This window comes from Notechis scutatus, chromosome 3 (assembly GCF_049901735.1).
Source record: "Notechis scutatus isolate UNSWTSFEM ecotype Mainland chromosome 3, rNotScu1.2, whole genome shotgun sequence".
Taxonomy (NCBI): domain Eukaryota; kingdom Metazoa; phylum Chordata; class Lepidosauria; order Squamata; family Elapidae; genus Notechis; species Notechis scutatus.
In genome coordinates, this window is record NC_142011.1 from 170,234,951 (window position 1) to 170,246,281 (window position 11,331).

Consider the following 11,331-nt stretch of genomic DNA (forward strand, 5'->3'; position numbering starts at 1 on the left):
GTCACACTCACATTCTGCAACTGTTCTTCATATGTTTTAGCCTCCAGGCCTTTAATCATCTTAGTTGCTCTTCTCTGCACTTTTTCCAAAGTCTCAATATCCTTTTTGTGGTGTGGTAACTAAAACTGGATGCAGTATTCCAGGTGTAGTCTTACTAGGGTTTTATAAAGTGATACTAGTACTTCACATGATTTTGATTCTATGTCTCTGTTTATACAACTGCTGGTTTCAACAACAATAAAAAAAAAACCCTCCGATGTGACTTTACTCCCACTTATCCTCAGGACTGTCAAAGGAATTGATCTATTTGAAGATTTATTTATATTAATTTTTTTATGCCATCCAACACACATGTAAGGTGATTTATGTTAGGAGAAATTATGTGTGGTCCTCGTTGGGGAGGTTGGAAGGGCTGGTAAATAATGTGGACCCTGCTTTATATTTAGCCTCCACTTCAAATCCTGGTTGATAGTTAACCTGACCACTTTAAGAACTAAAAGGGGAATCTTCAGAGAACATTCAAAAGGCATCATTAGGGTTTAATAGATTGTGGTACTATGTATTAAAATGATATTTTAATATCATTCTTGATATTAACTACTACTGGGTGTCCTTTTTGATTATAGTGATATATGAAAGTAACCAATCACTCTCTCTCTCTGTTTGTGTGTGTATGTATAAACATAATGTATATTGGTACATATTTAATCAGTTCATATATTTATTTTTACCTATGATAAAGACAATATTCAAAAACAGAAACATCACTAAACAATTTTGTTCCAAATGTTCTTACTCTTAAAAAACAAAGAAATAAACTTTGTACCTTTGAACAAAGAAGCCTTATTGCAGTGTAGATGTAGCAGTGTGTTATTACCATGCTTGTTTATAATATAATTATCTATCTTAAATTTTCTACCTTAAATTATAATTACCTAGCCCTAAATTATCACACCTAATTATGTGATATAGTGTTGTTTTGAAAGTTATTACTCAATCACAAAACAAAAACTTCCCAGAGAGAATGCCAATCAATAGTATTAATTCAGAAGAGCTTTTGCACAACTGGATAGGTTGGCTACTGGGAAAAGGATTAGGAGGAGTTCTATTATTGCAATAATGCTGTATCTGGGCTACCCTTGAAAAGTATCTGGATGCTTCAGTTGGTATAGAATGTGGCCATGTGAGCAATCTTGTGCACCCAAAGAACAACACATGTAACACCTCTGCTGTGCAACCTGCATTGGGTGGGGTTTGCTTCTGCATCCAATTCAAGGTATTGGCAAGACCTTTAAAGCCCTACATGGCATGGAACCAGATTACCTACAGAAGTGTCTTCACCTCATTATATAAGCACCTCCCACCTGGTCAATGCCAGGAATGTATATTGCGGAAGTTAAAGAATACTGATTTGTGGAGTCCAGAAAGAAAGCCTTCTCTACTCTTGTACCTCTCCTTTGGGTGATGCGAGGGATGGGATGGGCCCATAGACTCTTAGCTTTTTGGAAATGACACTATTATGTTGCTCTGGGGGCATAGGGAGAGCACACAGCTGTGGGGATGGTTAGCACTGTGACGGCTCTCCTCCCACCTTTTAATTAACAATGTTGGATTTTAACTATCCTTGTCTGGTAATTAAAATTTTTATGTGTATATATATATATAAATTATTCTATCATAACGTGTGTGTGTGTCTGTATTTTTATAGTTTTTTGTTTTAATATTTTATTTGTACATTGCTCAAACTCCCTCTGAGGGAGATGGACAATTTCTATATTTCATAAATAAATAAAATCTCAATTGGTCCACAGTTTCACTGCTTTCCATTCTTCAGTTAAATTACAAGAAAAGACTTTAACATGATTCTCTTATCCACGTTAAAGGGGAGGTCTGCTTTTGAGAAACTGCTGCAGAATTTCACTTTTCTGTGAAAAAATATAAGAAAAATTCTGCAATTTATTTAGGGAATGTGTAATTGTGGTTTCTTTGCCAATCATTTTTCAGAAATTTCAGAGACATTTCTGCTCAGCTCTTCGATTAAAGTCATTGCACACCCTACCATTAAACCCACCCTACCATAAAACCTGGATTTTATTTTATTTATTTATTTAATTTATATTGCCGCCTATTTGCCCATGGTGACTCAAGGCGGCTTACACAATGTAAAACCTTATTTAAAACAAAATAAAAAATAAAAAAAATAAAAACTTTAACAAAAAGAATCAAATTAATAAAGTACAATAGAACAAAATCTGGAAAAAAAATCACCCCCCAACTCCCACCCCCTGCCCCAATGACAGCAAATCACACTAGCCATTTGATGGGCTCTATCCCACTCTGGGTTCCCCAGGCCCGCTGGCAAAACCAGGTCTTCGGTGTCTTTCGAAAGAGTGCTAGAGTAGGGGCCATTCCAATCTCTGGTGGAATGATATTCCAGAAAGAGGAAGCCACCATGGAGAAGGCCCTTCTTCTGGGTCCCACCAAGTGTATCTCTCTCAGGGATGGGATCTGCAACATTCCCTGCCTCCCCATTCTAATGGCTCAGCTAGATGTGACCGGCAAGAGACGTTGCCTCAGATAACCCAGTCCCAAGCCATGAAGGGCTTTAAAGGTGACAACCAGCACCTTGAATTGCAGCCAGAAGAAAATTGGCACCCAATGCAGCTTCTGCAGGAGAGGTGGCACATGTGCACATTGGGGTCTGCACAAAATCATGTGGGCTGCTGCATTTTGCACCAACTGGAGCTTCCGGATGCTCTTCAAGGGCAGCCCCATGCAGAGCATGTTGCAATAATCAAGAGAGGAAGTGACCAGGGCATGAGTGACAGTGAGTAGGGACTGTTGGTCCAGGAAAGGGCATAACTGGTGCACAACCGCAGTTGCACAAAGGCCCTCCTAGCCACAACTGCCACCTGCTATTCGAGCAGTAGTCATGAGTCCAAGAAAACCCCTAGATTACACACAGGGTCTGTTTGGGTAGTGCCACTCCATCCAAGACCAAAGGTGGCAATTCTCCCTGAGCCAACAAACCCCAAACCCAGAGCCACTCAGTCTTGCAAGAGTTTAGTTTCAACTCATTGCTCTCCATCCAGCCCCTAACAGCCTCCAGGCACTGCGAGAGGGAGGACGACACAGCAACACTTAACTCACCACGGGCCGAGACATACAGCTGAGTATCATCAGCATATTGGTGATACCTCAGTCCATGGTGACGGATGATCTCACTCAGCAGCTTCATATAAATGTTGAACAGGAGCGGAGAGAGTACTGAGCCCTACAGAACCATGTAAAGCAGTGGGTGAGGGCTGGATCTCTCCCCTCCTATCAACACTGACTGAGAGCGGCCGCAGAGGAAGGAAGTGAACTAAGACAGCACAAGGCTTCCCACTCCCATCCCCTGAAGCCGCCCCAGGAGAATCCCATGGTCAATGGTATCAAAAGCCGTGAGAGATCAAGTAGAGCAAGGATGGATGCAGTACTCCCATCCCGCTCCAGCCAAAGATCATCCAAAAGTACGACTAATGCCATTTCTGTCCCAAATCCAGGCATGTATCCTGACTGATAGGGGTTGAGATAATCCGTTTCATCTGGAAACCTCTGGAGCTGCTGCGCAACCTTCCCCAAAAAGGAAGATTGGAGACAGGTTGGAAATTTTCCAACTGGGTGGCATCCAGTGATAGCTTCTTAAGAAGAGGGCAGACCACAATTTTGCAGGTGTTCCTCAAAAAACTGACAATTGGATTAGACAATATTATATAGCTATTATATATTAAATATTATATATTAAATATATATTAAATATTATATAACTGAGATCATATGGAAAAGCAGGAAACTGCACTAATTACCATCTGTCAAGTGAACAAAAATGGAGAACCAAGATGTCAGTAGAGACCAGCAATTATTGTGACATATGTATGGAAGTGAAAAAGTTGAAAAAGAAAGCAAGGGAAGAAACTGGAAGGTTCTTGATGTGGAGAAATGTAGTAAAAAGATGGAAAGCATGAGTTGAGGTTTGAAGGGAGATGATGATGTATCCTAAACATTTTAAGGATTTGTTACAAATTGCTTCTATAAATTATGCTATCAATTTTTTTCTCTATCAAGAAATTGTACCCTATTACAGAGTACGAGATCCCTGAATATTCCTCCCAGAGCACCCCTACCTGCGGTGGGATTCAAATTTTTTTACTACCGGTTTTGTGGGCATGGCTTGGTGGGTGTGGTTTGGTGGACGTGGCAAGGGAAGGTTACTGCAAAATCCCATTCCCTCCCCACCCCACTAACCTCTTTTCCAGCTCTGTTCTCCTATGCAGGGCAACAAAAGAAGACCCAGCCAATCAGCTTGGACTCAGGAAGCAGAGTATCAATGGGGGCGGGACCAGTTAGAGGTGGTATTTGCCGGTTCTCCAAACTACTCAAAATTTCCGCTACCGGTTCTCCAGAACTGGTCGGAACCTGCTGAATACCACCTCTGACCCCCACATAGCCCCCTTAACTCTGTGGTGTAAGTCTCCCTGCCCAATCACATGGGCACTAAGTTGTAAGATAAACACATACGCACACTTAGCAGCAGGCCTCAGCCTTAGCTTCTAGGGATAATATTTTAAAGGCTTCACAATCTGCTAGGCCTTATGGAATGAGATAAATTTTTGCATATTTAGTTACATTTAGAGCATAACTGTGTGAATAAATAACCATTACCTTGGACATTCTGGTTTATCTATGGGAAACTAGAAAGCGTTTTTTGATTCTGAAAGAAGAAAATTAGATAAACAAGAGCAAATTGTTTGGAATTACAATTGTGAATATTTGTTTTATTTTCAGGCTAATTTTTAGCTTCTATTTTAATATTTCAATAATTATTTATAAAAACTTATACCCAATGTTCTAGGATAGAATTTCCCCAATTTATTTTGGTAGACTATTTGAAACTCTTGAAGATTCAAGCCAAATGGCACCAGTATTCTGTTTCTCTGCATCTGAGTGAATAGTACAACTGGAACATTCATTTGTTTTGGCCACATACTTTTAAATAATTTAAATATATTTGTTTTTATTTGAAACCATGATGGAAGAGCATACATACCTAATGTCAAGCTATTTCAATTGAAATCATAAATGGTTTTGTTATTTTCAGACTTTTTTTCAGATAAGATAATTCATAAACTACGAAGCATTTAATCCCATTTTACTAAATGATTTCAGGAGATTTCTTTGATTTTCATGATGGTTCATTCCACTCAATTATAAAGGCATAGGAATCTGTCTATTCCCATTTGGTATTTCCTAGCCCTACTTTCCAAAAACTATTTCATTTAGTTCTCAGGATGTTTAGTAATGACATTGCTGAAATGTATTGTAACTAATTCCTTACTGATGTAACTAAGTACTGTATTTCACTAACATCTAATCCAGTTTGGGCTCTGCCTAATTCTGACCTTTGTAAATACTTGATCAGGTTTTGGTCTTTTGCAAGGTTCTTGACATGAACCAATGCCAAATCAAGATTCAGAAAAACAGGACTGTTTCTTTATAGGTAGCCAAAAAATAGATATGTTTTTTATACAGAATTTTCTAAATTCTAAACTAAAGAATTTAGCTATACAATATACATGTGGCTGTTACACGTGTTACATGGGAATTAACTTAAAAACCCTCCACATTATTTTTATCCTCTGCTTATAAATAAAGATTAAAAAATACTTATTTTATTTACCTTATTTGACTAATTAGTAACTGGATTGTTATTTAAAATAAGAAAATAATTTAGTTCACTGAAGTCTTTTAATATATATTTTAACATAAATATGAAGTAAATACAGTATATTATTTGAGATGTACAAATAATTTCTCTTAATTGTTTAAGACAATTACCTGGGATTGAAAATACATAATAATCAGCAACTATATGGAGAATTTTTTTTCTTTCTGATAAGAACAATGGCCACTAAGTAGACAAAGTCTAAGAAAGTTGCTCCATGATAATGAACAATCATCGCTGATCCTTCTGGTATTTTTTCTAGACCATGGACCTCATAAAATGTTATGGACAGAGACATTCAAAATTAGAAGTTGATATTAAGTTTGAATAGCAAAACATTTTTCAGATATTAAAGTTATGAAACTGAGTACAACTGAACTGCCTTGACTATAAACTTAGCAGTCGTGCTCACAATGTATGTATTGCGGTGGTATGTATTGCAGGCTACTTCCGCTGCTGGCTGCCTGCAGTTTGGCAGTTCGAATCTCATCAGGCTCAAGGTTGACTCAGCCTTCCATGCTTCTGAGGCTGGTAAAATGAGGACCCAGATTGTTGAGGGCAATATGCTAACTCTGCAAACTGTTTAGAGGGGGCTATAAATCACTGTAAAGTGGTATATAAGTCTAAGTCAGGCAGTATCAAATTCAAGGCCCATGAGCTGGATTCAAGGCCCATGAGGTGTTTATATCTGGCAAGAAACAGCGAAGGACCGACCTGTGGGGCCTTGGCCCTTCCCAAGCCAACCAGGCACTGATCTGCAATTGGTGACAGCCATCTGGGCCAGGCAGTGGCCAACCTTACATCCGCAGCACCATCTCAGCCCCGCCCCATGGGTGTGCGCACAGAAGGTAGCAAATGCGCGGGACCTGGCCTCCTTGGGGACTGCATTCTGAGTGCTTTCCTTTCACCCAGGACTCCAGCTCTCACGGACTTGCAGCCTCCTATGTGCACACTTAAGGGGCAGTGCCTCAGATTTGTTAATTGAACGATGTACAAGAAAATAAGTTAATAAATAAGTAAAAAACATGGAAGGTGTTTTCTAGAAAATAAGCTAACTTGTTTAAGAATGTAATTACTACTCATCCCAGCCAATAACACTGATAAGAACTGTAGAACCAATTAACTGAAGGATAATATTGAGAAACAGTAAGTCTATATTATATACATAGTAAGCCTCCCCCAAACACTAAGATTCAGAACAATATAAAATGACATGATACTAAAAGCAATACTTTCAAAAATTCCAGGGAACTGGAAACTTTATTCAAGTATCCACTTTATGAATATCCATCCTTAAGTCTGAAGATAATTTAGTTCACAACTTTCATGCATAAGAAGAATGGTAGGATGCTTACCATTCCATATTCTTGCATGAACATACCATACAGTTGCCAAAAATTGTCTTACACCATCCCAGAAATCATTCATGTAACCTTGTGTGTCTGTCTTTCTTTTGTAAATATGAACAGTGATAGCACAAATAAAAACAAGGATGAAAGTGACTGCTGGAAATAGCAAAGCTATAAATAGTGGTACAAGGAGGCATGTGATCAGGTAATTCAGATATTCTTCCAAGCGTTCCACTCCAGTCCATTCTTCTAACAAATAAAGCAGGCATCTTAAATAGGATGTGGATATCTGTTCTGCACCACAGAATTCATTTTGGCTTATCATGTTCTCTTTAAAAAAGAAATAAAACAACAGTTTTAGACAATCATATATTAGTTCCTAAAGTGAATTTCTTTCAATTATTTTAATTATAACTTTTAAGAGAAAAACACCATCACACAAATATATGCACATACCCTAAGAAATGATCCCAATTAATAAAGCTTAGTTCCAGTAAATGAATATATAATTGCTGTCTTAATAGGAAATAACTAAAACACGAGTGTAATTGTAGGAAAAATGAATTTGAGATTTTGACATATTGGCTTAGCTTGAAATTATTGATTCCAACTTCATATTCTTTATGTTCTTCACTTATGACATTACTTAGTTTGGTAATGAAACATCTACCAACTCAGATTCTACTAAACAGTAATACAGTATTTGGTAATATATTTTGAGCAAAGCTTTCTTTAATCCTTTGCTTTAATGTGGTCTAATATTATTTTCCATTATGCTGCATCAAAAAGGCAGTTTGGGCAATAAAACTTGAAACATTCAAGAACATTATATAAAACATTCAAAAACATTATATAACACCACATCCTACAAGTACAAGAACATAACTTTTTAAAAATATGCACTTGTAAACAAAATAGTGCAATTTGTGCAACGCTGAGCTGTAAAACCCTTGAGACTGAATTGATGATACATTCTTGAAATGCTCTCCTATAACCTCTTGCATTTTTTTCAATCTGTAAGAGCTTTTAAAAAGTTGCTTACTTTACAGCAAAACCACAAAGAAACCTGTGGCCCTTTTCCAAGTTATTTTGACATATTTTTTGTGGGCTACAATCTATCAGAGGCAACATCACTCAAGAGTTTATTATGATCTGCAGAGGAGTAAAATAATGCATTTGTTCATGCTGGCAAGTTTTGGATAGGGATTGGATTGCCACCTGTCAGGAAAGTTACTACCAGTCAAAACTGACTCAAATGTGCACAAAACATTCTTTGATGGCTCTCCTCCCTTTGATATTACTGGGAAGAAGTTAGGGGAGAGTAACAGAGAGAAGCATATGCTTAATCTCAACTAAGAAAGATAATCAGATAGTTTCTCCTCTTCTTTTTCTCCAGGTTTATCTGTGCTGAAAAGGAGCAGGTTAACATTTTAATACTAAAGCCAAGGTGAGCAGAAGAGAAGATGGAGAAAGAGGAAAAGTGACATTAGAGGAGATGGGGATTCTGTTGTTTTTCCTTTGATCCTGCCAAAACCCTACCAAAGTAAGGCCCGAATCCACAGGATTACTCTCCCACTAGCAGCTTTTACGACATTATGAACGCCCCTGGAAGCCTTCAAAAAGCAGAGCCGCCTCCCGTCAGGGTTTATCGGCAGGGTTATCTTCCGACCGGGGAGGGAGAAGAACTTCAGGCCAGACGGAGAAGGAAGGGTCCGGAGCTTCATGGGAATCAAGGGGCAAAGGAAAGGCTTTGGCCACAGAGGGTGCAATGATGCAGGTCAGCCGAAAAAAGCCCAATGCCGGTCCTGTTCCCCTCACGGCCGGGATTCACTAACCGACAGCAGCTAGGCCTGGATTCACTAACCGACGGCAGCTAGGAAGAGAGCCTCATTAATCTCCCCCGCCCTCTTTTTAACCACAGGGATCGCTTCGCTCTCTGCAAGACCCGACCTTTCCTTCTGCTTTTCCTTCCCACGCCCAAGAGGGCGGGATTAAGAGGATGCGCTTCGAGAGACGCTCCGACCACCAGCATCGCCCCATTGGTCCACGAAAGAACATACCGTGTCTTCAAGAACCTGCCAATCCGTGTTCTTAAACTTTGGTTTAACGAATGAAGTATTTTGGCTGATTTTTTTTCATGACTTTTAAGCGTGCACAAGATATTGAAAGTGCAAAAAGACGGCCTCCTTTAGAAACTAGAGTTCCGCGATCGAAGCTAGTGAGTTGCTATAATTCCATAGCAAATCGTCTTGTCACTCTTAATTTCTGTCTCAAGTCCAAGATCCCTGGATGCTGCCGAAAGTAAGGCAAGACTTTGGCATATGCTCTTTTCGTTCTTTCAAACTTGCTGTTTTTCCATTTGCTTGGCGCATTTTTGCGCCCGGGCTTGAATATATAACGCAATTTTTTTTAAAGATCTGTGCTTTGTTTGCATTTAGATGTGTGCTTTGTTTAAGATGACTACTGTATTACTCACAATGTAACAGTTCCAAAACCATGAAAAGTTTTATGACTTTTATGTTATAATTTGGAAGGGTAGGTGGTACTGTATCTGTGTTTTATATTTCATGTTTACTTTCTCATATGCAATTTTCTTTATGCATTTTAAATTAAAATGTCTTCTATCGCTTATATGAGGTTCTGGACAAGGATACAGAGACCACTACAAAGATCATTAGCAAACTAGGTTACATCAGGTAAGCCCTATCAGCCGTCCCGCATTCATGCTGCGAATACATGTTGTGTAAACCGCGAATTATAGGATTCCTATTGTGGGGGAGATGGACAATTTCCATATTTGGTAAATAAAATCTCCATTGGTCCAGTCTCTCTGCTTCCGACGCTTGTTAAATCACAAAAGAAGACTTTTAAGGCTGATTCTCTTATCTATATCAAAGGGGAGTTCTGCTCTTGAGGAACTGCTGCAGAATTTGACTTTTCCTTGAAGAAATTAAGAGATTGTGTAATTTATTTAGGAAAGTGTAATTGTGGTTCTCTGACATTCATTTTTTTAGGAATTGCAGAGAACCATTTCTGCTCAGCTCTTCTCCAATCAAAGTTATTGCATACCCTGCCACATGAAACTTTAATTTTGTAGGTGAAATATGTTCCTCAAAAAACTGATAGCTAATTCTAGACATTATACATGTATAAAACAGATAATATGCAAATCAGGAAACTACCTACCAACTGCCAGGTGGCAAAAGATACAGAACCAAGAGGTCAGTAGAAACTATCAATTAGTGTCACATATGTATGGAATGAAAAAGTTGAAAAAGAGAGCAAGGGAAGAACATTGGAAAGCTCTTGATGTGGAAAGGAAGAGAAATTGATAGCCAGTTTGGTCTAATGGTTAAGGCACCAAGCTAGGAAGCAAGAGGCCGAGTTTAAGTCCTACCTTAACTATGAAAGCCAGCGGGTGGCTTTACAGGCAGCCAGTCTCTCTCAGCTGAACTTAAGAGAGTTTTTGTGGGGAAAATAAGTGGAAGTTGCATTAAATAATTGTAAGGTTCTCATTTTTTCTCAAATGGCAACTGAACTTTCTTGGTTTTTTCCTTTGAAAATGTGTTGCTTCTCATCCAAGAAGCTTTGTCTAACTAACTGATGGGGAATAGAAGAATTTATATTCTGTGCAGTCATCTGGTTGTTAGCACACTGAGTCAGTCATTAGCTTTCTGAGAGTCCTTGAGGCCACTTGGGAGTTTATCTGTATCCTCAGAGTCACCTGAGTCAGAGTGCAATTGGGTGTGAAATCTTCTTTGGACTGTTGAAAAGACTGCATTGTAAACAGGAAATAGGTGATATTGTACCCCTTTCCCTCTGTTGATGCAGAACTATTCAATTTTAATACAGCCTTTCAACAAACACAATATACATGCACACTTTAAATCCAGAATACATTATGGCAGAAGCTTGTCTATCCCAAGGACAAAACACACAGATACAAATAGAATAATGTTGATATGCGGTGCAATGCCTGGAATGCACTACCTGACCCTGTTGTTACATCCTCAAACCCCCACTCCTTTACCTTCAAACTATCCACTATTGACCTCACCCCATTCCTAAGTCTGTAAGGGATATGCATAAGTGAACAATTGTGCCTACCGTCCCTGTCCTATTGTCCCCATTTATTTGTACCTATTTCCTGTATTTACAGTCATGTTTATTCTTATACCTATGATCTTGTAAAAGATTGACAAAATCAAATAAATAAAA

General features: G+C 38.6%; 1 long non-coding RNA gene and 1 pseudogene across 1 annotated transcript in view; one reads left to right on the forward strand and one right to left on the reverse strand.

The window, feature by feature from the left end:
* Nucleotides 1-727: 727 nt before the first annotated feature.
* On the reverse strand, nucleotides 728-3,088 carry LOC148131470 (uncharacterized; annotated as a pseudogene).
* A 5,953-nt stretch (nucleotides 3,089-9,041) lies between these two features.
* The window catches only part of LOC148131471 (uncharacterized), a 43,987-nt gene continuing 41,697 nt past the window's right edge, over nucleotides 9,042-11,331 (forward strand). Inside the window, exon 1 of the long non-coding RNA XR_015748904.1 lies at nucleotides 9,042-9,414. This is a non-coding gene — a long non-coding RNA (uncharacterized LOC148131471). The remainder of the gene's footprint in view (nucleotides 9,415-11,331) is intronic.